Below are 25,828 nucleotides of genomic sequence, written 5' to 3' on the forward strand. Positions count from 1 at the left end.
GAGCAATTATTGTTTCATCATTACCAGGATTATAAACGTCCTACTAAAAGCCTATAGAGATATCGAGAGCCGTGATATCTCATATGACCTTAGCCTTTGATTCGGAGGGTGTAGGTTCGAATCCGGTTCCTAACCTCTAATTTTGCGGTTATGTGCATTTTAAGAAATCAATTATCACGTATCTCAAACGGTGAAGGATAAACCTGCATACCTGAATTTTTTCTTAATTCTCTAGGTGTGCGAGGTCTTTTAATCCACATTGGGCCAGCGTGGTAGACCATTGGCCTAACTCCTTTCATTCTGAGATGAGACTCGTGCTCTTCAGTGAGCCGAATATGCGTTGTCAATGGATGAGTGCTCTACAGTGAACCAAATATGCGTTGTCAATGATGATCAAAAGCCAGGCCTTCCTCCTTACAGGAGAGGCGTTGGCGTTGCACCACGATATGGATTGGTGGGATTAGGGTGAGTTTTTGTTTGTTGAGTTGAGTTTGACTCCTTAACAATCCGAGCTTTAGAGCCGTGATAGCCCAGTGGATATGATCTCTGCCTCCGACTTCGGAGGGTGTGTTTAATTTGTTTTCACGATCTATTTGTGTTTGTTAATTGGCAACCTACGTGAGATATATAAATGTTTTTATTTGGTTATACATTTTACAAAATTAGTAAAGCATTTTTGTCGAAGCTTCGGCATGCTTCTATAGATATTGTATATTGAAAAAACAGCTGTCACATTTGTAAATTCGTTTGAATAAAAAGTACGTACAAGCTGAACCGGCAAACGAGTTTTGCCATATATTCTCTCATGCAAAAATACTATAACCACTATTAAACAATGGAAATTTTTTCATCTTACTTGCTTGCTCAACTTGCTCAGAAAAGTTTTTGATTTTTATTTTTATAGTAATACTTATGTAAATTTAGAAATAAGGTCCCAAGAGTATTAATTAATGTTATTTCAATTTAATTTTGTTTACATTTTAAATATTTGTTTAATCTTATAAGGTAGTAAATAGTGAATAATTGATTTATTTTGCAATAGTGCAAGATATCGGACAGTTACAAGTTTGTGATTAAGTAAGTCGAATTCACAAATCATGCATTATAGTCAACATCTCCTGAGGATGCACCGGTTTCGTAGATGTAATAATATGACGAGTACCTAGCTTAAATTCTTCTGAAAATTAAAGAAAATTCTACCTACTAGATTATTCATTACCTTTAAGCAAAAAGTATAGATCAAGATATACGCAAGTATTATAATTTTAAATGTAGCGATTATTTGCATTATACTGTACTTGTGAAATCGTAAACATATTTTATACTGTGACATAAAGCTATAGCTGTTAATTTTTTATGAAAGTTAAATAAAATAAGCACTCGTGTGCAGATAATATTTACTGTGGTATAATAAACAGCCGTGAGTGTCCGCAAATAAAGTTCCACCGACTTTATCGACGGAAGCATACGCCATAGCTTCCGTATCACTTGGCCAGTTTATAAGCTATATAGACCCCTTGCGATGAAAGTAGAGCTTTCTCCCTCGCACGCGAACGAGCGAACCCCGACCAGTGCGTTTTGTAACCCTGCGCGTTAAGGACGTGTCGTCCCACGCGAAAATTATCGCGAAAATATTACGATGAAAATTGTCATTTGAGTTTCTTTTTTTCTGTGAACGAATTGTGGTTGTGTGTGTGTTTAATTCACGGTTTTGTGTGGTTGTGTGTGTTTTGTAGATGTGAAATGTAATCGACGGGAGGGAAAAGGTATTACATTATTTTTTGATTATTAATTTTTAAATTAATATACTGTGATTTTATTCGCCTGAGTAAAATTTTATATTTTTAATAATTGTAGTAAAAATAATGCATTAATTCTTTAAATTAATTGCCATAAAAACAATGACAATTCAAGCGGTTACACAAATTATGTGTAACATATCCCCGACCTTCGAAAAAAAAAAATTAGCGTAAAATTAGCCAATTTTGGAATTAGCTAATTTTAAACAAAAAAACAGCTACAAAAATACTGTTTATAAGAGAATGTTCTAAACTGTATTTAAAAATTTATTTTATAGCTCAATTGTACTTTAAAATTTTCAAATACAGTTTTCTTGGCCGTTGGAGTTTCTCGTACTTGCGTGGTTTCTTTCCTAACGTTGAGGTGTAAGAAACCTTTTAAGAAATACAGATTAATTTTTCAATTCAATTTGATTTAACTTCTTCGAAAACTTTAATATTATACATTGGCATGATTTTTTCAACAGTAAATAGAAGTGAATGGAAAAAGTCACATTAAATTTTCTTATTGCCACATTTAATTCATATTTTAATAATAAAATAGGTTTTAATAGTTTGATGATATGGATTGCACTCCATATATTTTTAATTTACTCATACGAATCAAGACATTTAATTTATTTAATTTTCGTTCTTAAACAACATTAGCGCTTGACTTTCATCTGATTTTAATTGGCGACCCTATGGAAATGGGATGGGAAATAGGAGTGCGGTTGGATGGATGTTGATTTTGAATTTGTTTTGTGTATTTTTCAGAAATTAGTTTCGGCAGGTGTCGTTTCGATAAAGTTTAAAAAACTATTTTGACAATAAACATCATGAACTTTTTTCATGATAAAAATCTCACAGCGTCGGAATGAGGTACAGTACCACGTAATTTGTAGGACATTGTGGCTGTTAATTTGTATAACTATTAATTAAGCAACAATAAAAAAAACATGTTGTTAATAAAAAGTTGAGCGTTTCATCAAGATGAAGCTACTCGCGGAAAATTACCTTGATTAATATTAATAAATAAATTATAAATAAATAATTTATTAATTCAATAATTTATTTATAAATACATAAATTATTGAATTAAAAAAGCAAAGTTCAAACACAGTATTCGGATTGAAAGCCTCAAAAACCATAAGATCTAATTATGTATTATGTTAAAAATATTAAATTGTATAAGAAAACTAACGAACATCCGCAAATTCGTTATTTACAATTACTGAGGGAAGCGTGATCTTTTCCGGAATAAAAAATAGTCTATTTACTGCTCTATGGTCCATTTTAATTCTTTGACAGAAAGGCTTACTTTTGCACTTATAATATTAATAATTAATGTGTATGTAACCTGAAATATAAAAGACTGAAAAAACATTTATAGCAAGCGACATCGTTTGAAACAATTTTATTTGCGTCCTCTGGGAAATTTGATCATTCTATACGAGTCGATTCCTATTTACAAGTTATTTCTCCACACAGACTCACCTCATAAAGGTCTCAATATAAATTTTGTTGACATTTAAACCTATTTACAAATTATATGATCCTTTATGGTAGGCGTATATATATCGGCATCGGACGCATCGCATCAAATAGATTTTAGTATTCTACGTATAGAAAGTCATACAAGTGCGTTCAGTAATCCACATCGTACGGATCGCATCGAACGCGGATTGACAGACTTCACATACAAAGAATTAAGAAAATTCTCAAGTATGCAGGTTTCCTCATGATGATTTCCTTCACCGTTTAAATTACGTGACATTTTTTTAAATGCTGAAAAGTTGGAGGTGCATTCCTCAGATCGGATTCAACCCTACGCCCTCCGAATCGAAGGCAGAGGTCATATCCACTTGGCTATCACGTCTCTGTGCGAATAGATTTAATCTTCTGTAAAATATAAAATCTGTTTGATGCGATGCGTACGATACGCACGATGCGTATAAGTGGACACCTACGTCTAAAGTGTTTTTCAAATAGCATGGGTACGGTGACAGTTGCCTTATGACGTTCATAATATATACTATTATGGTAGATTGCGGCAAACTTTCAACAGTGAAACGAACTGTCACCGTACCCATGCTATCTGAAAAACACTTTAAGTGCGTTTCCGGTGAAGCTGTGGATTTTACTGTGCAGAAATAAATCAATCTAAATAATGACGTGATAAATTTGTCACGTCACCTCATAAGTTGTAATATTATTGTCTTACTAGCGTACACCCGCGACTTCGTCCGCGTGAAATTTAGTTTTTCATTTGTGAGCCATACATTTTTCTGGAATGAAAGTAGCCTATGTGTTAATCCAGAGTAAAATCTATTTGCATTCCAAATTGCAGCCAAATTGGTTTAGTAGTTACGGCGTTAAGTAGTAACAAATATCCATGTAGTAACAAATAGCCCTGGTGGTCAATAGCGTATACGCTAATCCACTAACTTTGACGTAGGTATGTTAGTTGATTTATACGAAATTAAGAGTTAATGTAACAAATGTCATCCGGTGCCTACTGGTGGACATCATACAGTAGGTAGATGGCGCTACTCAATTGATGTGATTTTTATTTGAATAGGTTGATAATAAAGATCTAAATAGTGAGTGGGGCCCAGATTTGATGAATGAATACACGTTACAATGTCCAATATTGGTGTCATTTAGTAAATAAAAATATCAGTTTTAGACTGGCTTGCCTAATTTCAGTCTGATTGACAGTTGCATAATCAAGATAATATGGGCAAGTACCCTCAATTATAGAATGCATGATTTAAAATTTTAACAAAAAAACACACATCAAAAATATTAACAACTATGAATCTTTTCTTTTTTTTGTGACTTTTTTCGATAACGTGTTGGGCCCAAAATGGTCGGTCCTTTATATTGTATTCAATCTTTACCTCTTACCGATTGCTTCGTGAGTAACGCCAATTATTTTTTTTCTTCGTTTCGTTGCGTTCTTCTAGAAATTTACTTTCCTATTCTTAGTAGTTTTTTAGATCCATATTTATTTATTTTTAAATGAATATTTGCCATATTTTTTATAATATGACTAAAATTACCATTCCACTTCAACTAGTCGGGAAAGACTGTGCTAGGAGTGGGCACGACAATAGATTTACGGGGCGGGGATCGAACCACCACCTCTCAGTGATGATTCCGACCGCTCTTACCGTTGAGCTACTGAGGCTATAAATATAATATTAATCCAAAATAACATCGGAATATTTTTAAAATGAAAAAAAGACGAATTACAACACGAATAATTGTAAGCCGACGTCGACGTTCAAAAAAGGCAAAGTCTGTCGGTATGTCTGTAATCTGTAGGCAATATTTTCGGTTTGCGGCACACAATGTTTCGCCATTTCTGTCACACAACGTGATGGCACAGTTTTATATCCGCTGCGTTTAAAGCCTGCGTTTTTACTGAAAATACAAATGAAAATGTATTGCTGGAAAGAGCCTGTGAAAGTCAGACATACTAATGAAAGCTAAGACTATGTCAGCTTTTATACTTCTATTAGGTCAGTACCGTAGCCAATATATGAGTTTGGAAGGATTTTGAAGGTAGCAGGTTTCAAGGATCCAGATCTTCAGCCAAATATATCATGAGGACCGAGGCTTTTTTTTTTATTCTTACAAAAATTTCTTCTTTTTCGAAGTATTAGCACGAAGCGAAGCGCATACATATGATCCATTTAGGTAGGTCTAATTTTGAGAAAGTGATGAACCGCAGAATTCAACTCGGCTGGATAGCATTCGGGAAATTCCGCGACATCTTTTCGTCCAAAATTCCTCAGTGTCTGAAGTCTTCGAACAGTGCGTGTTGCCAGTGATGACCTAAGCTTCCAAGACTTGGTCGCTAACTATGGGCCTCATAAGAAGGCTCAGAGCAGCGGGCGATGAAGCGAGCTATGTTAGGAGTATCTCAGCGTAATCGAATCAGAAATGAGGAGATCCGCAGAAGAACCAAAATCACCGACATAGCTCAACGAGTTGCGAAGCTGAAGTAGCAATGAGCGGGGACATAGTTCTAAGAGCCGATGGACGTTGGGGTCCTAAAGTGCTGGAATAGCGACCCCGCACTACGAAGCGCAGTGTTGGCCGACCTCCCACCAGGTGGACTGACGACATCAAGCAAGTCGCAGGGATTCGTTGGATGCAGGTGGATCAGTATCGTGATGTTTGGAAGTCCCTACAAAAGGCCTAAGTCCTGCAGTGGACGTCCATCGGCTGATATGATGATGATGAAGTGATTGTCGACTAAAGATGTGATTTCTCATTTAATGCCGAGGAATATATAAACAATACGCTATGAACTTGAACAGTTAATTGAGTTGACGGTTAGTCTGTTGGAAACCTTTTACCTTCCAAACTTTACATTCCAAACTCCATAATTTGCTACGGCACTTAAGTACTTAGGTAAAAGCATAGGCTGACAAAATTGCAGCCTACACAAAATGAGGCATGTCTAGCTTATGCAGGCTGTTAGTCCAGGCACAAAATCTCACTGTTTGTGAAATGAAATGGGACAGCACTGTCAACCACCGCACTGTATTGCCATGTCAACTTCCACTGTGCTCTGAAGTGGGGGACTCTGACTCTCGATTTCCTGACATCAAAATCGTGCCTTCCCTAAAAAAAAATAAACGTCAAATTGTTACAACATGAAAATTTGTGCGTCGCAAAATGGATTGCCAATCTTTTTAAGATTGACGTTGTTATGCGTTATTTTTTTAGCGTGAATTTTTTACCTTGGGCTATCAATACTACACTAAGTTCCGAATATTATGATATCCAGATTTTCGAATTCTTAGTAAAATATCCCTTTAACCAAGTGACATCTAGTGATAATTTATGCACTTATACAAATGTTCTTCAAAAGCCATCATGATTCAAACTCCATTGTTGCCTCACCTAAATTACCTATGGAGGGAAAAGGCAAACTTTCAGCTTTTATAAAATCACGAAGGAATCTCTGAATCAACACAAATACGCAAAATATAAATAGTTATTTATTATTATACTGGCGGATACCCGCGACTTCATCCGCGTGGAAATCAATGTAAACTTTCAAGCCCTATTTCACCACTTTAGAGTTTGAATAAAACATACACGGACAGACAGACAGACAAAAAAATCGAAAAAAAATATTTTTTTTAGCTTTAGTATCGATTATATAATGTCCCCCAACAAAAATTTTCAAAATATCTTCAATGCACAGAATGTACAAAAAGCACAAAATTCGTATTATAAGTATAGATTCTAGATGGCGCTGGCGTCCTTTATGTCACGGTAACGTTTGATGTTACAAATGGTATAAGTAAAATCTCAAATTGCGAATAAATGTATACAATTTAACTAGTTTTATTATAAGTATAGATAATTCTTACAAAAAGCAACAATTAAAACAAAAAAAAAATTATAAACATATCTCCATGTCCCTTGCGTAGGTTTACGAAAGTATGTAATATAAAAGTATCCTGGATAACATTTGTACGTAAACATGTACAATAAAAATAAACAATATGGTAGTAAAAGAAAATAGGAAATATTATCTCCATAATTAGTTCATAATTAGTTGGCGTAGGCGAATACACAGACACTGCAAAACATCGCAAGTATATTATTTCGTTCGTCGTTCCGTTAGTCGTGATAGTCCAGTGGATATGACCTCTGCCTCCGATTCCGGAGGGTGTGGGTTCGAATCCGGTCCGAGGCGTGCACCTCCAACTTTTCATTGGGCCAGCGTGGTGGACTATTGGCCTAACCCCTCTCATTCTAAGAGGAGACGAGCTCAGCAGTGAGCTGAATATGGGGGGATAACGATATTATTTCGTTACAACGTATGCTGAAAAAGTCTCACTATATTAAATAACATAAAATTTAAAATTTCGAAAAGCCCCCGAAGGTCATGAAATTAATAAGCCTTGATCACAAGTCATCAAAATGCTCCATCAGTGGGCTTTCATTTGAGACTCCACTCGAGTATATTTGCAGACATTCGATTAATCTTCACTCACTTTCACCCCCCAGAACTTTTAAACGGCTCAACCGATTTTCATCAAATGTGTCTTACATTACTCGCACATTAGTCACCTTTCATACAAAACTATTAAACCAAATTGAAATCGCTTCATCCGTTTGGGAGCTATGATGCCACAGACAGACTGACAGACACGTAAAATTTATAACACCCCTCTTTTTGTGTCGGGGATTCAAAAAGTAAATAAACGAGTCTTTTTTTTTTTATTCTTTACAAGTTAGCCCTTGACTACAATCTCACCTGATGGTAAGTGATGATGCAGTCTAAGATAGAAGCGGCCTAACTTGTTAGGAGGAGGATGAAAATCCACACCCCTTTCGGTTTCTACACGGCATCGTACCGGAACGCTAAATCGCTTGGCGGTACGTCTTTGCCGGTAGGGTGGTAACTAGCCCCGGCCGAAGCCTCCCACCAGCCAGACCTGGACAAATTAAAAAAATCTCAATCTGCCCAGCCGGGGATCGAACCCAGGACCACCGTCTTGTAAATCCACCGCGCATACGGAGACCGTCAAATTAAAGAGTCTAACATTGATGTAACACTTAAGAGATTTTCATTAAGGTAATGCCTCTTCCATCATCTTTGAACATTTCATTCCACTTTCATAATGATATTTCTTTTTATAAACTTCTCCATAATATCTTGATCACTTTAACATTTTTAAAGCAGCGTAAGTACTTAAGTACAGGTGAGCCGTGATAGTCAAGTGGATATGTCCACTATTACTGTTTTCGGAGGGTATGGGTTTGAATCCGGTCCGGGGCATGAACCTCCAACTTTTCAGTTCGTGTGCATTAGGTATAAGAAATTAAATATCACGTGTCTCAAACGGTGAAGGAAAAACATCGTGAGTAAACCTGCATACTAGAGAATTTTCTTAATTCTCTGCGTGTGTGAAGTCTGCAAATCCGCATTCATCCGCAGCGTGCTGGACTATTGGCCTAACCCCTTTCATTCTGAAAGGAGACTCGAGCTCAGCAATGAGCCGTATATGGGTTGATAATGATGAAGTTAGTATATTTTAATAAATAAATTACAATGCCTATATTTTGCACCTACACCTTAAAAAAAAATACTTTATAACTAAACAAAATACTTGGATATAATATGAGGTTTTGAACTTTTTAAAAATTACCTATCAAAACCCTTAAACTTCATAGTTATCTAGCTGGAAACTGATAATCTGATCTGATGGATGATAATGAAATATATAACGTAGGTAATGCTAGTTTATACTTTAACTCTTTTTTTCTGTGATCAATAATTTTGTGTGATTACAAAAAATGTTTTCATTCATTCAATTTCATTTTCTACGGTTATATTCAACATTTAAAACCGATGTTGAACCGCGTATTCCACATAATGTATGGATTGAACTGTATTTCATTCAATGCATCGTTCAATGAAAAATCTTTCATAGGGAATATTTAAAATATTTAAAGCCAGGAATATCTTGAAAAATAAACAGATAAAATAGAATATTATACAAATAATTAATAAAGCGAATTTTGTGAATTATCTTTGGTGTTCATTGAAATATTTATCTTATTATAAATCTTTTTAACTGGAAACATTTTCTTTTCTGTATCAAATGGTGAATGTTTTGTAATTTCTTAAATAGGAAAGTTTGGCAAAAAGCCAGGATCTCTAATGCAATCTGGAGCCAATAAGTGTCTATTGTTTTCGCTTATCGAAGAATAAGTGAGATCGTATTACCGAAGCAACAGGCAATAGTTTAATCAGAGTATGCCATTAATATAAATTATTAATGGCACATTCTGATTAAACTATGGGGAGTGTTGCCAGATGACCTATGGTTCCAAGACCTGGAGATCGATTCTTGTTCTTTATACTCGTCGATGTAATATTGGCCTATAACAAGTTATAATACAATTTGAACTTTATTTTTATGGGATGTCAAAAATAAAATCTCAATAACAACGACGTTGTTGGAATGTTTGGCATGGAAACGACCGATGTCCCATCGCTGTAACTATACAGAATGCAGGGGCTGATCGCTAACTTCGGGCTTTATAAGAAGAGTCACTCAGCGGGCGATGGAAAGAGCTATACTCGCATTTAGGGGGGCGTGTTGACCTATGGTTCCAAGACCTGTTCGCTAACTTTGGGGTTTTTATGAAGAGTCACTCAGCGGGCGATGGAAAGAGCTATGCTCGGAGTATCTCTGCGTGATCGAGACCTATGGTTCCAAGACCTGTTCGCTAATTTTGGTCTTCATAAGAAGAGTCACTCAGCGATCTCTGAGTGATCGAATCAGAAATGAGGAGATCCGCAAAAGAACCAAAATCATTGACATATCTCAACGAGTCGCGTAGCTGAAATGGCAAATGGGCGGGGCACGTATTTCAAAGAGCCGATTGACATCGGGGTCCCAAGGTACTGGAATGGCGACTGCACTAGAAAGCGCAGTGTTGGTTGACACCTCGCCAGGTAGACTGGTGACATCAAGCGAACTGTGGGGATTCGCTGGATTCAGGAGGCTCAAGATTGTGATGTTTGGAAATCCACACAAGAGGCTTATATCCTGTAGTGGACGTTCATCGGCTGATATGATGATATTCATTATTATATCATTAGAAGCCTATTTTGACGGCTTAGAGAGCTAGGCCTTCGTCCTTTTATGACAGAGGACATATATGGTGGTCCCGCGGGAACAAGACGTGATACGAATATAGACATAATAGGGTAGTTGACTCATATAATATTTAATATAAACAATATTAATTTCGTGTAGTAGGTACATGGATTATTATGGATCCAAAATATATCGATATCTATTAATATAAATTAATTTAAATATCACGTATTTTTTAAAATTTTCCAAAAACGCTGTCGTCTATTTTGTGACGTCACAATGTTATTTGATGTACTAAATTGTTAACTAATATTTTTGTGAAACGCTTTGTTTGGTATAGGATTTCTTAGTTACGTCATAAAACAGATAAAATATAGACCATATCTTATTGTCAAAAAATATTAAAAATTAAATCATATTATAACTTATAATTATACAAAAAATATAGGCTATTTTCAAATGGTCTTAATAGTTCATTAACGTTTTACTAGATTAAAAAAAATATATCAAATTTTTTTGAGACGTGATTACATCGTTAATGAACTATTAAGACCATTTGAAAATAGCCTATATTTTTTGTATAATAAAATATAATGAAATCTAAATAAGACTAAACTAAACCATTACCATAATTGTAACAGATTTTACTGCCGTTAAAATTTGCTAGCGTCATATAAAGCCAAGCGCACAATTAGCAAACCGGCGTTTTTTACGCCTCAATACGCACGTTTAATTCAAACAACGCCAAACTGCGAATAATTGGTCCGAAAATTCGACATTCGAACATTTGCATTTTATTCAATTACAATCATTGGAAGAGGTCAGAGTGAGTGATCAGAGTGACTCTATTATATCGTAACAGTAACAGATGAATATACCTCTTTGATCTACTAGTTAGTTTATGTCGTTTTGTAGTCACGGTATCTTGAGTATATAGAGAAATACTGAATTTTTATTAATTCTTCTATCAACCCAGAGCTCTTGGTACAATAAATATTCATGCGCTAATAAAACCGTCAGGAATAATTCGGAATGATGGCTTAAAACCTGATGAATTGACTTTGTTTCCCTAGAAAATGGGGTGGGCCCTAATATGGGACGCTACATGCGTTGACATATTAGTACCGTGTCGTGTTAGAAAAGCTGTAAATGTCACAAGTATGCCTCTTTGACTGAGAGTTACACCCTTTTGGAGAACCTTGGGCTATGGAGTCGCAGTGCCAAAAAAAATCTCCGAATCATTCACCGCGGCTTGTTGCCTTGACTGATGACAGAAGGGTCGGCTCATTTTTTGCAGAAAGGATCAGTCTGGCTGTCCAGCGTGGATATATAACCAGTATTCTTACCACTACTTCACGTGGGCATGATTTGTATAGTTATTAGGAAAAGTTAGCTTAGGTTTCATATTGTATTCTTTCTCATTAAAAATACCCAGTATTGGAAAGTGGATGATGTTACACTCAGAGAGCAATGTGAGCCATTATTGTGGGCCAATACAATTGAATAATGAGAAACGAAACTGGACTACGTGGAAATCTGTACAAACCTTCGCCTATGAATGGGCACTCCATAGTATATTCGTAGAAAGATTGGGATCCATTACACCCATTTGAAAAGACATAAAGCACCCTTCGCCCTTTAAACTAGGTACCTATGAGTGTTTATTGTCATGCCTCTATAACTTCACCGCCAACCGAAGCCCTCGAAACTAAATAGTTCTAGATAGTTCTGTCCCTTAAAACAATTCTCACATATCTCACAACAATTGTTATGCTCATAACAATTTGCATACATAGATAAGTATACTCGTATAGGTACCAATAAAGATATAGGCATAATCACTACCTGACTCAGCAAACGTGTTTTGCTTTATAAATTACAACCTGACACCGCGCGGTTTCACCCGCTTAGTTCCTGTTCCCGGAATACGGGGACAAAACATAGCCTTTCTCGATAAATGGGCTATCTAACACTGAAATAATTTTTCAAATCGGAACAGTAGTTCCTGAGATTAGTGCGTTCAATCAATCAAACAAACAACTCTTCAGCTTTGTAATATTAGTATAGATTCACTTAGGAGTATGAAAATTAGATGTTAGCCGTAATTTAATCCTACCTGATAAGCACATAAAATTTCATAAAAATCGGTCCAATCATTTCGAAGGATTTTGGTACCAAATACCGCGACACGAGAATCTTATATATTTTGAAAAACCACTTTAAAACTCATTCTCTTTATAGAATCAGATGTGAAATATTTTTCAAGTGTGCTACGTGCTGCAATACCACTTTTTCCCGAATAGCGTGTTTTTAATGACCACTTGAACTGAGAACCGTTATTCGTATCTCACTCGCCACTCTCAAGGTACCTGGGCCGTGATCGATTCCTTATGAAAGCTTATAAAAGAACCTTTTTTATCAGATTTGAGGATTTTCGGTAGAGAATAATCCACGAGCGTATACACCTAATAATAAGATTTTGCATTTTATAATATTTTCAACTTTATTGACGTTAACCTTTATCGATTATGGGGGTTTAAGACCCCATTTTACACAAATATGGTTTGACATTCGTTATCGGGGGCATGGCTGTGCCTTCGCCAAGTCGAGCGAAAAAGCGGCACACCATCCTTTTCTCGTAGCATTTCAGGCCATTTTACTAGTTCAAAATAAACGTGCTTTCTTTCTTCCTTTAAATAATTAAAAAGTTTAGAAGTAGGTATTTAAAGGTATTTAAACTTTTTAAAGTAATGATGCTAAAACTCGTTCTTAATATACAAAATCACGGTTGCTCAGCATAACTTCAAAAGCTTACATTTTAGTTTTGTTAAGCTATTCATAATTCTGAGTATTCTAGTCTGTTCTAAACATATTGCTTCAATTTAATTTGAAACTAGGTTATTGAAATAATAAATACTCTATGTGTCATTGAAAAGTAAAACATCTCTGTGGCATTTCTTACCTACCTAATACGTCCAGTCGTTCTGGAGATATCAAACGTGTAATTCAACTTTTTTACTATTATATATGAAGATACCAATAAAGGAGATGATCCACTTCAGGTCCACTCTTGTCCCCGGTATTATTAAAATTTAAAAAATACAAAGATTTTATTAAAATCTAAATAAGTGAATAAATCTAATTAATTAAAAAGAAATAAATAAAATTAAAACCCAAGTTTTTGAGTTATACCAAGATGGCGTCCTTAAAGCAACTATGACATGAAAATTGATAGCAAACGTCAAATCGACTACTGCGTTGAAAACGTCATTAATCCGCCATTATTACCCATAATAGTGTTGCATTTCTTAGGGGATAATGAATATTATTTCGAAAGAATTAAAGTAAAATCTATAATCAAAAATATTTAAAAAAAAATCTTTTATTTCCGCCAGGGTACAATGACTGATCCTGGGCTCCATACAATTTTGGACTATCTCCTTTATATTCAAAATATAACATATACGTGTACCTACCTAGATAGTTCGCAATTTTATCAAAACTGTAGACTAAAGTGCACATAAAATCTTTGTACGGCGACGAATGTAGGGTCAGATGGCAATCTCGCAAAGGTCAGATGTTATTTGCGCTTGAAACTTCAAATCTAGGTTAGAATACAAAGTAAGCTGTTAGATTGCTATGAGCTGAAAAAATTCTCAGCTATTTGAACGAATAATCTGAACAAATTCTCTTTTAAATATTAGTGCTTTGTAGATTGCTTTCATATATTGTGACTACAATTTCGTTTCGTTTTATTCTGATACTAGCAGACCCGCGTAGTTCCTGTTCCTGGAAATATACAAATAGGAATAGGGAATAAAAAAGATATAAATTTAGCCTTCGTTGCTTGGTCGCTTTCTATTGGTAAAAGAATTTTCAAAATCGGTTCAGTATCCAGACATTAGCTCACAAAGTTTACCTCTATATAATATTAGTAACATAGACGGTTTATTTTTCTATTAAAACATTGGATTTCGTCAGGAGAATGTTGTTAGAATATTAATGCAGACTGAAAATTGGATCAGCTTATGCGAAAATAAGTTTGCCCATTCAGTATACTTAATAAAATTATTTAAAAAAAATACAACCGATTTCGAGACATTAACGTACCTACGAAACTAGAAAGGAAAAACTATCATTATAAGATTTTCTACTTATTGATCACTTTGAAAAGTTATGAAAATCGGACTACACAGTAAAAATTTACAAACTTTCATACATAAAAAAAAATATTTAAGTCGAATTGTTAACCTTCTCTCTGTCTTTCGTCGGTTGAAATGGGACTCTTACAAGAGTCATCATTCTGGCTAAAATATTGTCTGTTTGTTGACTTTTAATTTAGTAATCGTGTAATAATAACCGCATAGTAAGGCGGTTAACCAAACGCGGCTAGCGGTTTGAAATGCGTGTATCCTCGAGGCGGCAGGCCGCTGTTACAAAAACATGTCGTGGCATTAATTACAATAAAATAATCTATACTAATATTATAAAGCTGAAGAGTTTGTTTGTTTGTTTGTTTGATTGAACGTGCTAATTCAGGAACTACTGGTCCGATTTGAAAAATTCTTTTAGTGTTAGATAGCCCATTTATTGAGAAAGGCTATAGGATATATTTTATCCCCGTATTCCTAAGGAAACGGGAACCACGCGGGTGAAACCGCGCAGCGTCAGCTAGTAATATGTAATTTAGAAATCTCTAATTGAAGTGGTTTTGGAAATATTAATTAAAATCACTCAATGTTGTGACGAAAATATTTAGCCTAGTGTCTCGTCAGTTAAAAACAAAAAAAATCTTTCTAGCTCTTTTGTTGGTACCTTACTACTAGCTATATGCATCAATAGCTCAACGGTAAGAGCGGTCGGACTCATCACCGAGGGGTGGTGGTTCGATCCCCGCCCGTTGGTTATTGTCGTACCCACTCTTAGCACAGTCTTTTCCGACTAGTTCGAGGGGAATTGGAATATTGGTCATATTTAAAAAAAATATGGCAAATATTCTTTAAAAAAAAAAATAGCTATGTATGGTTTTTGCATGGCATCGTGTTATCAACCACTGTTATACAAAACTGCTAATGTATGTATTCACATACTCGTACGCTAACAGTTTTGTATCTAAATCTATTTGTATAGATGAATCCGTATTAGTCCATGTTAATACGATGTGGCGCTAAATTATATCCATTCCTACACTAACGCTAACACTACACAACACTAGCTGTGTGTGTAATGTAAATTAACGTCAACTATTGATGTATAAGTTGATGTTTAATGTTCAGGCCTTCAGTTTCAACTTTACGTCATAATCATCATCAAATCTGCCGATGGAACTCCACTGCAGATTTCCAAACATCACGAGCCGCCTGCATCCAGCGAATCTCTGCGACTCGCTTGATGTGTGATGTCCTCGGTCCACCTGGTGGGATATCGACCAATACTACGCTTTCTATTGCAAAGTTGCCATTCCAGCACCTTGGGAGCCCATCGTCCATCGGTTCTTCGAACTATGTGCCCCGCTCATTGCTACTTCAACTTCTCCTGCGGATCTTCACATTTCTGATTCGATAACACAGAGATACTAATTAGCTGTACCTAATCGAAACTTCAATGATAATCATTAGAAAAACTGTATAGTTCTCAGTTTTGCGTGCAGACGTTTTAACTGACGAGTTTCTCACATTAACGCACCTGTTAAACGCTTATCTGTGTGCCTAGTGGGAGTCTTCAATATTTTCATACTGTTACTATCGCGTTGACGTAAACCCGAATTTATATGGAGTTGAAACAGTTGACAGAGCGAACAGAGAAAGAGCCGTGATAGCCCAGTGGATATGACCTCTGCCTCCAATTCCGGAGGGTGTGGGTTCGAACCCGGTCCGGGGCATGCACCTCCAACTTTTCAGTTGTGTGCATTTTAAGAAATTAAATATCACGTGTCTCAATCGGTGAAGGAAAACATCGTGAGGAAACCTGCATACCTGAGAATTATCTTAATTCTCTACGTGTGTGAAGTGTGTTAATCCGCATTGGGCCAGCGTGGTGGACTATTGGCCTTACCCCTCTCTTTCTTAGAGGAGACTCGAGCTCAGCAGTGAGCCGTATATGGGTTAATAACGACGAAACAGTTGTGCAGTAGTGCCACGAGATGGCACTGATTCAATTCCTTAGAAATTCGCGTTTACGTTAACGCGATAGTAACAGTATCAAACTGCCACCAGGCCTTCTGTACCTGTAACCGTCTACTGAAAGTAGAAAGACTATTAAAACATTCCAACATAAATATTCATATCCCCACTCTTATTAAAACAGTAGGTAGGTACACCAATTCATTATGTAGCATAAATATAAGTACAAAGTAATCCAAAGGCTGTATTGCCGTAACACGATTAGGCAGCTCCTGCCGTTGTTTCAGACAATATGTTTTGCATACAAAAGCCTTACATACATAAAGAATTCAGGACGAGAGGAAACGAAGTTATCCTTTTCTACAGCCTTTCAATGGGGTGACTTGTTTTTGAGAGTAGGCTTGTATACATATTCTATTTTGGAAAGACAGGTTTGGCTGGTGGGAGGCTTCGGCCGTGGCTAGTTACCACCCTACCGGCAAAGACGTACTGCCAAGCGATTTAGCGCTCCGGTAAGACTTACAAGACGGAGGTCTGTAACTGTTTCAAAATGCCTCATATAAATATAAGAGCATAAAACATACACTTTATCAAGTGTTAATCTTCCAAAGGTTAAAATATTTTAATTGGCATGTGATCGTCTATTGATTAGAACCCAGTAATCAATGTTATGTCCATAATAACACAAATACTTTTAAAGTCTTAGAGGTAACAGTTCTCGTATCACGGATTCCCTAAAATATAATTGATACACGAACTCTTCGTGGTATATCAATACACGAACTCTTCGTGGTATATCGATACACGAACTCTTCGTGGTATATCGATACACGAACGCTGAGTGCGTTGATAAGGTCGTTTTAATAGTTACGCCTTCGTGAATCATATAAGACCACATTGACAGCGAGTGGCAACACAACATTCAGGTTTACCCTGGACGTCAGTATTACTTCTCATTGCTGGTTCTGTAGTTCTAACAAACTCACAGAAGGTAATGGTGCTTTGGGTGAGCGAGTGAGACTGGGTGAGCGAGTGAGATTAGGTTGGCATCTTTATTATAAAAGATGGTCATTGGCTCCAACTCCCGCACAACGACAGTGGTCCTCTCCCTGAATTTGGTGAGATTAGATTTATTTAAGAATCAGGACCCTCCCCTTTTCGTGAGGGTTATCGTTTTTTGGCACATAAGTGTGTATGGGTGAGTTCCACATAGTGGATTGATAACTGATTGTCAGACGACTAGTAGACCAAAGCACACTGTAAACACCGTATAAATACAGGCCTAGCTTCCACTATCATCTTTATATCAAGCAGAACAAAGCATCACTGTATAACTAGTGTAACAGGCCTAGCCTCTAGCTGGCAGTCTTAACTTTCAGAGTATCCATTACTCTCAAGAGAGTGTAATGCGTTCGAAAGAAATCTAAAAGATTTCACACCATAGGCCGCTTGGCCCTGTGTATAATTAATAAGCCATCAGAAGGTCATTAGTATGTTAAGTTTCACATATATGCTCTTAAGCATTAAGGAGTTCCTTCATGAGAAGACACTCCTGGCTTCATCATCATTTTCCATAAAAGTCCCTACTGGTCGCCCAAACAACCGACTTCGTACTATGCTTCCATCATACGATGGAAAAGCACGAGTAGAACACATCAAGCATTCAGCCAGCTGCTCTAGCTATTCATACTGAAAGCGTCACAGGCGTCAGCCCGCATGCTCCCAGTAAAGTAGTAAACATGCTCCCGGCGTCATCTGCCAATGAAAAAATGAAAGATTTCCAAATAATATTTTTTCCAGTGATTTCTCATTAATCTCATGTACTGAGCTTATTTTGATGAAAATCAATTTTTTTTTTTTTTTCTAAGCACCTATTAAGTTTATAAGTATGCATAATTTGTATTATATCTATATAGTATGTAAGACTTAGAGTCGTCACAGGTCGTGGGTTCGGTCACCGACTGGGCTGATTGAGATTTTCTTAATTGGTCCAGGTCTGGCTGGTCAAAGCCTTTGGCCGTGGCTAGTTACCTCCATACCGGCAAAGACGTACCCCAAAGCGTTCCGGTACGATGTCGTGTAGAAACCAAAATGGGTGTGGATTTTCATCCTACTCCTAACAAGTTAGTCCGTATCCATCTTAGATTGTATCATCACTAACCATATGGTGAGATTGTAGTCAAGGGCTAACTTGTAACAAAATAAAAAAAAAGGTTTAGTATATTATTTCGGTGGTAGCTAGTTACCATTCTATTACGAGTACTTAGTAGTAGTTTTATTAGAATCAAATACATAAGATAAGTACTCTATTTTAAGCCATGTAGGTACTTCAGTAGGCCGTTTCGAAGTCATATACGTTAAGCGCAAAGAAACGTCTCCCTTGGCAAATTACCTGTTACATCAAGACCCTTTGTGATGTGTTTCTTTGATCTTTGAGCCTAATATACATACAGGAGCGTAATAATTGTCATATAAAGGTGAAATTCTTTTACGTATAAAGGCATTCCGTATTTACCTACTGTGGGACAGAATAAAGCGATGTTTTGTACGTTAGCTCTTACAATAATGACTTGGGTATTATCGGTCCTTTTTTAATGGCCTGCAATGCCAGACCTTTTTTCATGGAGGAGAGGAGATTGGGGGATTATACTCACCATGCTGTTCCGATGCGGGTTGGCGGGCTAAGGGTGATAATTTTTTTTAACTATCAGATCTTAACGATAGTGACCGGGATCGACGGCTTAACGTACTCTCCGAGGCACGGGGATGTACCTCTCCAAGGCACGGGAGTATAACACTACTAACTTCCCAACTAAAAGCTTCCACTGAAAATTTATTGAATAAATAAATACATGAGTGACGTTTACGTGAGTGAGGTCGGGTATCTCATACGCGGCCATTTGTAAAACACTAAATATTTCGGAACTGATAATGAGTGTGATAACATCCTATGGCAGAGTAAACCGCTTCGTAACGTAACGCGTTACAGCGCTAATTTGTCTGACTTCCCTTTTTTTCATGGATACGGCAGCAGGTTATCATTTCTGTAGAGACGCACACAAATATTTTTGACGTGACAACGTCTTATAATTCGATGGAGCCGGCTGCACACTCGAAAAAAGATGACGTGATGCGTCGTTCCCTCGCTCTAGGATTGCCAAGTTTTTTTACAAAAAAAAAAAAAAAACTATGTTCTGGTCTATGAAGATTATTAAACAGTATTTTAGAAAAACGAACATTTTCTTTGAACAATGCAACCATTCCATCAGTATTTTCAGACGTCACGTTCAACTATCGTCAGTAAACCGACTTTACACACAATTTTTATTACCTATTTTTTTTATAATAGGTACCTACCAAATATAAAATGAATTGAAATTAGCTAGCAATAGTTAACTGCCATAAAAATAAGGAGGCTTAAAGAAATTTTACCTAATTTTTTTGGCTAATTTCCATAAAACTTAACCAGTATATGAAAGGGAAATTATTTTCAACGGGTCGGGTTTCAAATATAAAACATTTTCTGCTCGCGTATAGAAAATTTTTGTGTCATTGCCAAAATTTTGGAATCATGCCTAACAGTTTAGGTTGATTGTTTTCTATACTACTAGGTAGATATATGACTTATCTATATCTAGTAGTCTAGTAGTAGTATCTAGAGACGTGATAGCTCAGTGGATATGACCTCTGTCTCCGAGGGTGTAGGTTCGAATCTGGTCCGCGGGCATGCACCTCCAGCTTTCAGATGGGAACAAGTAAAGTATCTAAATACATTGTGGTACATGTAACTTTTACAATGAAAAAAAAACTAATTGATTATGAAACACGGCTAAAACTCACTTGATATTAGGTCGGAGTATGCCCGACTAGTTTCGAGCCCATACGGGGCTCTTATGTTTGGATCGTGCCGCGTTGTAAGAACCAGCTCATGACTAAGGGCCACGTATGGGTTCGAAACCAGTCGGGCATACTCCGACCTAATATCACGTGAGTTTTAGCCGTGTTTCATAATCAATTAATATAAATGACACTCACAATAGTTTAAATTCTAAAAAAAAAAACTTTTGAAATGTGAAATAAAAAATAAATTCAGTATTAAACAGATAATCCTCACATAATTTCCTCATTCAATTAATATTTATTTGTAAAATAAATTCCATTGAATCGTTGCGTAGTATTTAATTAATTTAATTAATATTAATTTCCACGAATTTATTTAACATTAATAAATAAACTTACGATCCGTAATATTAAATGAAACAGCAAATGGTGTCAGCAAATCAATTATACAACTCATTACGGTTTAAAACGAAACTCTAAGTGGCTTATGACACTGTAATAAGATTAAAATGCCGCAAGGTATTATGAACTAAAAGCCTGCTATAGTCAGACATACCTCATTTAATGAAGGCTGAAAAATTTTCAGCCTATGCTCCTACCATAGGTACTTCTAAGTACGGCTAGTCACTTAGATCCGCGACAACACTTCGAAAAACAATTTTAAAGATGTTCTTATAGAGAACTTTAAGTGAGTGAGAACTCTAGCGAAGAGTTGCAATAAAAATAAAGTCTGGCTACTAGATACATTATTCCTCAAGATATCTCAAAGAAAATATCAAAAAATTACGTTTCATACTTAGACAATTTGAGCATCTGGATCCTTTAAACCCATCACGGTTCTAACTACACCCTGCATTCTGTAAAGTTACAGCGCTGTGACATCGTTGGTTTCCATGGCTACCGTACCGTAGTACCATACTTACCTACCTATGGTCGGAGCATAGGCTGACAGGTAGGTGTGATGAGGTATGTCAAGCTACTGCAGGCTTTTCTTCTATTAACATATTTGTAAACGCTCGTGAATTGCGGTGATTCGAGACTCGCAAAATACGAGCTTCGTATTTCGTGTTCATTGTTCTAAAGTTATTACGTATGAAATGAAGGTACAAGTTATTAACATTCAAATTAATAAATTATAGCTAACTAGCTGACGCCTCGTGGTTTCACCCGCGTAGTTCCAGTATCTGTGAAAATATGAGTCTAAAAAGAGTTTTTGACACTAGCACTCACAAATAACGTAGTTTGTTAATGATAAAAGAATTTTCAAAATTGATTCGGTAGATTCGGAGATTACCCCCTCTCCCCCCAACACCATACTTTACCTATTTATAATATTAGTATAGATCTTTACTTAGTTGGTAAATTGTTTGTGTTACTTATTCGTGTCTCGGAAAACATTAGATAAACCTTCTTGTATTAATTACCATTAATTTATGATAGAAATAACATTATCACCTTTATGTGGGCTACAGACCTTCAATTTAAATGAGCAGTTTTACGAATATTATTTAAAAGGTTATATATCACGATAAAGCAGTTTTAACTGAATTGTTAAAACGTCCATGTGTAACATTAACATCTAATAGAAATTACATTATTACCCTTATGCGGGCTACAGACCTTCAATTTTAAGTGAGCAGTTTTAACTATACGGTTAAAAGGTCCGTGTATACTATTATCATCTGATAGAAATAACATTATCACCCTTATGCAGGCTACAGACCTTCAATTATAAGTGAGCAGTTTTAACTGTACAGTTAAAACGTCCGTGTGTACAATTAACATCTAATAGAAATAACATTATCATCCTTATGTGGGCTACAAATCTTTAATTCTAAGTGAGCAGTTTTAACAGTACAGATATAACGTTCGTGTATAAATCTGAAACAATACAGTTTGAATGTTCAGTTAAAATTGCAAGTCTGTACCCCGTCTACCTGCATTGTAGCAGCGTGACGGCTCTAAGCTCTATATCTCCTCCCCTACAAGGAAGGAGGTCACGCCCTGTAGTGGGATGATAAATTGGCCTAATAATAATGAAAGTATAGATTTATAACCGTTTTTATTATACCCACGTGTATAATATAACCCACGTCATATTATTTTCTAAATCAACAGTAGGCAGGTGTATAAATAATTTTAGTAGGCTCTGTAGGCATTATCTATGGGATAATTATACAAATTAATAAACTATGTTTTGGTTAGAAGCATATTACGTTATAATTAAAATGTGTTGTCGTTATTCAGATACATAATTATCTATTTTATTATATTATCCATACTAATATCGAATATCATAGCAACATTATAATAGAACTGCTAATAATTATCGCTTTATTTGTAGTACACAACATAATTAATCAACTGCAGCGTTGGTTAGCTTGCTCGTCTGACCCAAATGTCCAAGTTCGATTTCCGTTAAGAACTATAAAATTTGTAGCAGTGTAGTGTTGGAAAATGTAATCCCAAAAATAAATTAAAAGCTAAAATTATTTAAACTAATTATTATCTTAATATTCAAAAGCTAAAATTAACTATTTAAACAAAATCTACTTTAACATAACCAAGCAGTATTATTGTGATTAATTTTTTCTTACCTATATTATAATAGATCCTTTTTTATACTAAACTCAATACACGTGTCTCTATTTTTTCTTATTGTATTTTTGTTAGTGTAACATTTTCGTCGGTGGCCGATTTTGACCCATAAGGTATTGAAGGGTTGATGTTTCGAATGAGACAAGTGAAACGGGTCCAACGAAATAACTACCATTGGAAAATAAAATATAATATTTAATAACAAACCTCGGGCTATTTTCCCTGGGAAAACATTTGCTTAAATGTTTTCATTGTCTTTGGTATATTTTCTCATATTCTATTGAAATGAAAATGTCCCAAATGCTGGGCCTATTTTCTTTGTTACTATTTTTACACATCTGTAAGTTCTACATTTTGTGATAAAGCCAGTTTTCAAAACAAAACAATTTTCATATAAGGCCATCGGTATCATCAATGATCAGTATCAGATCAGCTGACTTTAACGACTCACTTCAAGCCCCTGCATTCCGTAAAGTTACAGCGCTGTGACATCGGTGGTTACCATGGCAACTTCGTTGTTGAGACATTTTATTTTTGGCATCCCATTGAAATAAAGTTCAAATTCTAATAAAACTTGCTATAGGAGAGTATAAAATAACGGAATCACACCCCAGGTCTCCCTTCTAGGAGATGATACAGGGTGTCTAGCAAATAGCAGGTCTGGACACACGATTTCAGCTATCACTCTGTAGATACTTACTCTACATAATGATAGCTGACTTCAAGGCCTACTAAAATAACGAAATACTTGTTAGCCGACATTTTTCGGTTTTAAGGTCATATCGATTTTTCTCCAAAATACAAAAATCCACCTTCAAAGCAATTTAACGTACCATGTGTTGTAATATTAGAGCAGTGTGGGTCTAAGCTCCATATCCCCTCTCCTATTGGCTGATATTAAATAATAATGATAATGAACATCATTATCATCATCAATAACAGCTGACGGACGTCCACTGCTGGACATAGGCCTCTTGTATGGATTTCCTAACACAACGGTCTCGAGCCGCCAGCATCCAGCGGCTCCCTGCAACCCGCTTGATGTCCTCGGTCCATCTAGAGGAGGTTGAGCAACATTGCGCTTTTCGGTGCGGGGTCGCCAATCCAACACCTAGGGACTACAAAGTCCATCGGCAATTAAAACACTGGCGTTCAAATTATAAAAATTGCTATAAAACGCTTAGTTTTGAAATATGATACCTGCAATGAAATTTAAGCTACGTTGCTGTTACCTATTGAAATCACAATTATATTATGAACCAATTAGGCTATATAAGCTTTATTGTCACGCGTTCATCCTTGTCGCGCATATACAAAACGTGTCAACTATCCTGCTCACATAACGAAATTCATGAAACTCGTAGTTCAATATTCAATTGCAATTGTAGGAAAATGTCCATCCATTTTCGTTTTGCGTCCAGATTAGGCTGGTTGGTTATCTAACTATACTCGAATAACAAAGGATGTATACGTTCACGTTGTTAAAATAAACTGTGCTTTATTACGTTGTGGTAGGTCATAATTTGCCTTGGAGGATTGTAGTGCTTCAATTTTCTTCCGCAGTCTATCCAAGTGCCTAATACTGATTTTTGTCTTTGATTAAGCGCGAGATATGTGTCCATTTAAAGTGAAACTTGCAAAAGTACTGTTATTGATACTATGTTGAGTAGTATTTTGATTTTATCTTTTAGTTTTAGTTTTCAAACGACGATAAATCGCTGATAATTCTGGCATTGACGGCAGAGTTATGCGGGAGATATTACTTCCCCGGAGAATCTCTATCACAAAAAAGATATACTGTATCTAGTTTTAGAAACCAATGTGGATGGTAGGATGTAGTAACTTAGAGGTGACCAACAAACACTGCACTTGTGGCGTAGAAAGTAGCGAGGGAAGAAAGCAGAGATATCGAGTAGTCACGTTACTCGTCCTGCCTGCCAGATGCCGTTCCGCCCACAGCTCCCCTTTTGAGCGCGACTCGCGAGTCAAATGACTAGTACGTGACGTCACAATTATTTGCTTGACGCCATGCTCCACCCGATAAGCCCAAAAGCCTGTAGTGCTAACGGCTTGACATCCGATAAAACTAATCGTGTATTGGTTGCGATGAGTAGAGCAGTATGTGGGCAGACAGGGTATTATCTCCGCAACATCGAGGTAGCGCTAGGAGCATTGTGTGTCAAGTGTTGTTGCAGTTCACAGTGAAAAACTTTCAGTTTAACACCAACAGGCTTGGTAAATATATCATCTTACCACTACATCAAAAAGCTAACAGGTTTCTCGGATATAACTAGATTGGAGCGACTAAGGCCGGCCATACATGGGTAACTCGAGCAGTTAGCCAGTGATCAGAATACATGAACCGCTCTTGTAGTCAGAGTCAACTGCTTGAAACTGCCACAGATAACTGCTCGAAGCAGTCGCAACTGCTCGAGCGATTTGTGTATGTACGTACGTAGAAGTCTGTAGTTCACTATGTACTAAGTGGCAACTTAAAGCCGAACAGCTTGAAGATGTCAGGATCGACTATCCTAAGTTAGCCCTGATGGCAAGCGATGATGCAATCTAAGATGGAAGCGTGCTAACTGGAGGAGGATAAAAATCCACACCCCTAATGAACGCTGAATGGCTTGGCGGTACGTCTTTAGCGGTAGGGTGGTAACTAGCTACGGCCGAAGCCTCCCACCGGCCAAAAAATTAAGCAATCGTGTATGGCCGGCCTTAGCTATAAATCCGCTCTCCTATAAGAGGAGAGGCTGGCCAGTGGCCTTATACATGTTTGATACTGATAATGATGATGTTCATAATGTCGAAGAAAACATTTCTATCTTTATATATTACTGAG

The 25,828-nt window shown here is 36.4% G+C and overlaps 1 protein-coding gene across 1 annotated transcript in view; it reads left to right on the plus strand.

Annotated features, from left to right (window-relative positions):
* The first annotated feature begins 1,563 nt into the window (after positions 1-1,563).
* The window catches only part of LOC112050277 (uncharacterized), a 57,162-nt gene continuing 32,897 nt past the window's right edge, over positions 1,564-25,828 (plus strand). The window contains exon 1 of the mRNA XM_052887769.1: positions 1,564-1,766. The gene's annotated coding sequence lies outside the window, so the exon portion shown is untranslated. The remainder of the gene's footprint in view (positions 1,767-25,828) is intronic.

This window comes from Bicyclus anynana, chromosome 2 (assembly GCF_947172395.1).
Source record: "Bicyclus anynana chromosome 2, ilBicAnyn1.1, whole genome shotgun sequence".
Lineage (NCBI taxonomy): Eukaryota > Metazoa > Arthropoda > Insecta > Lepidoptera > Nymphalidae > Bicyclus > Bicyclus anynana.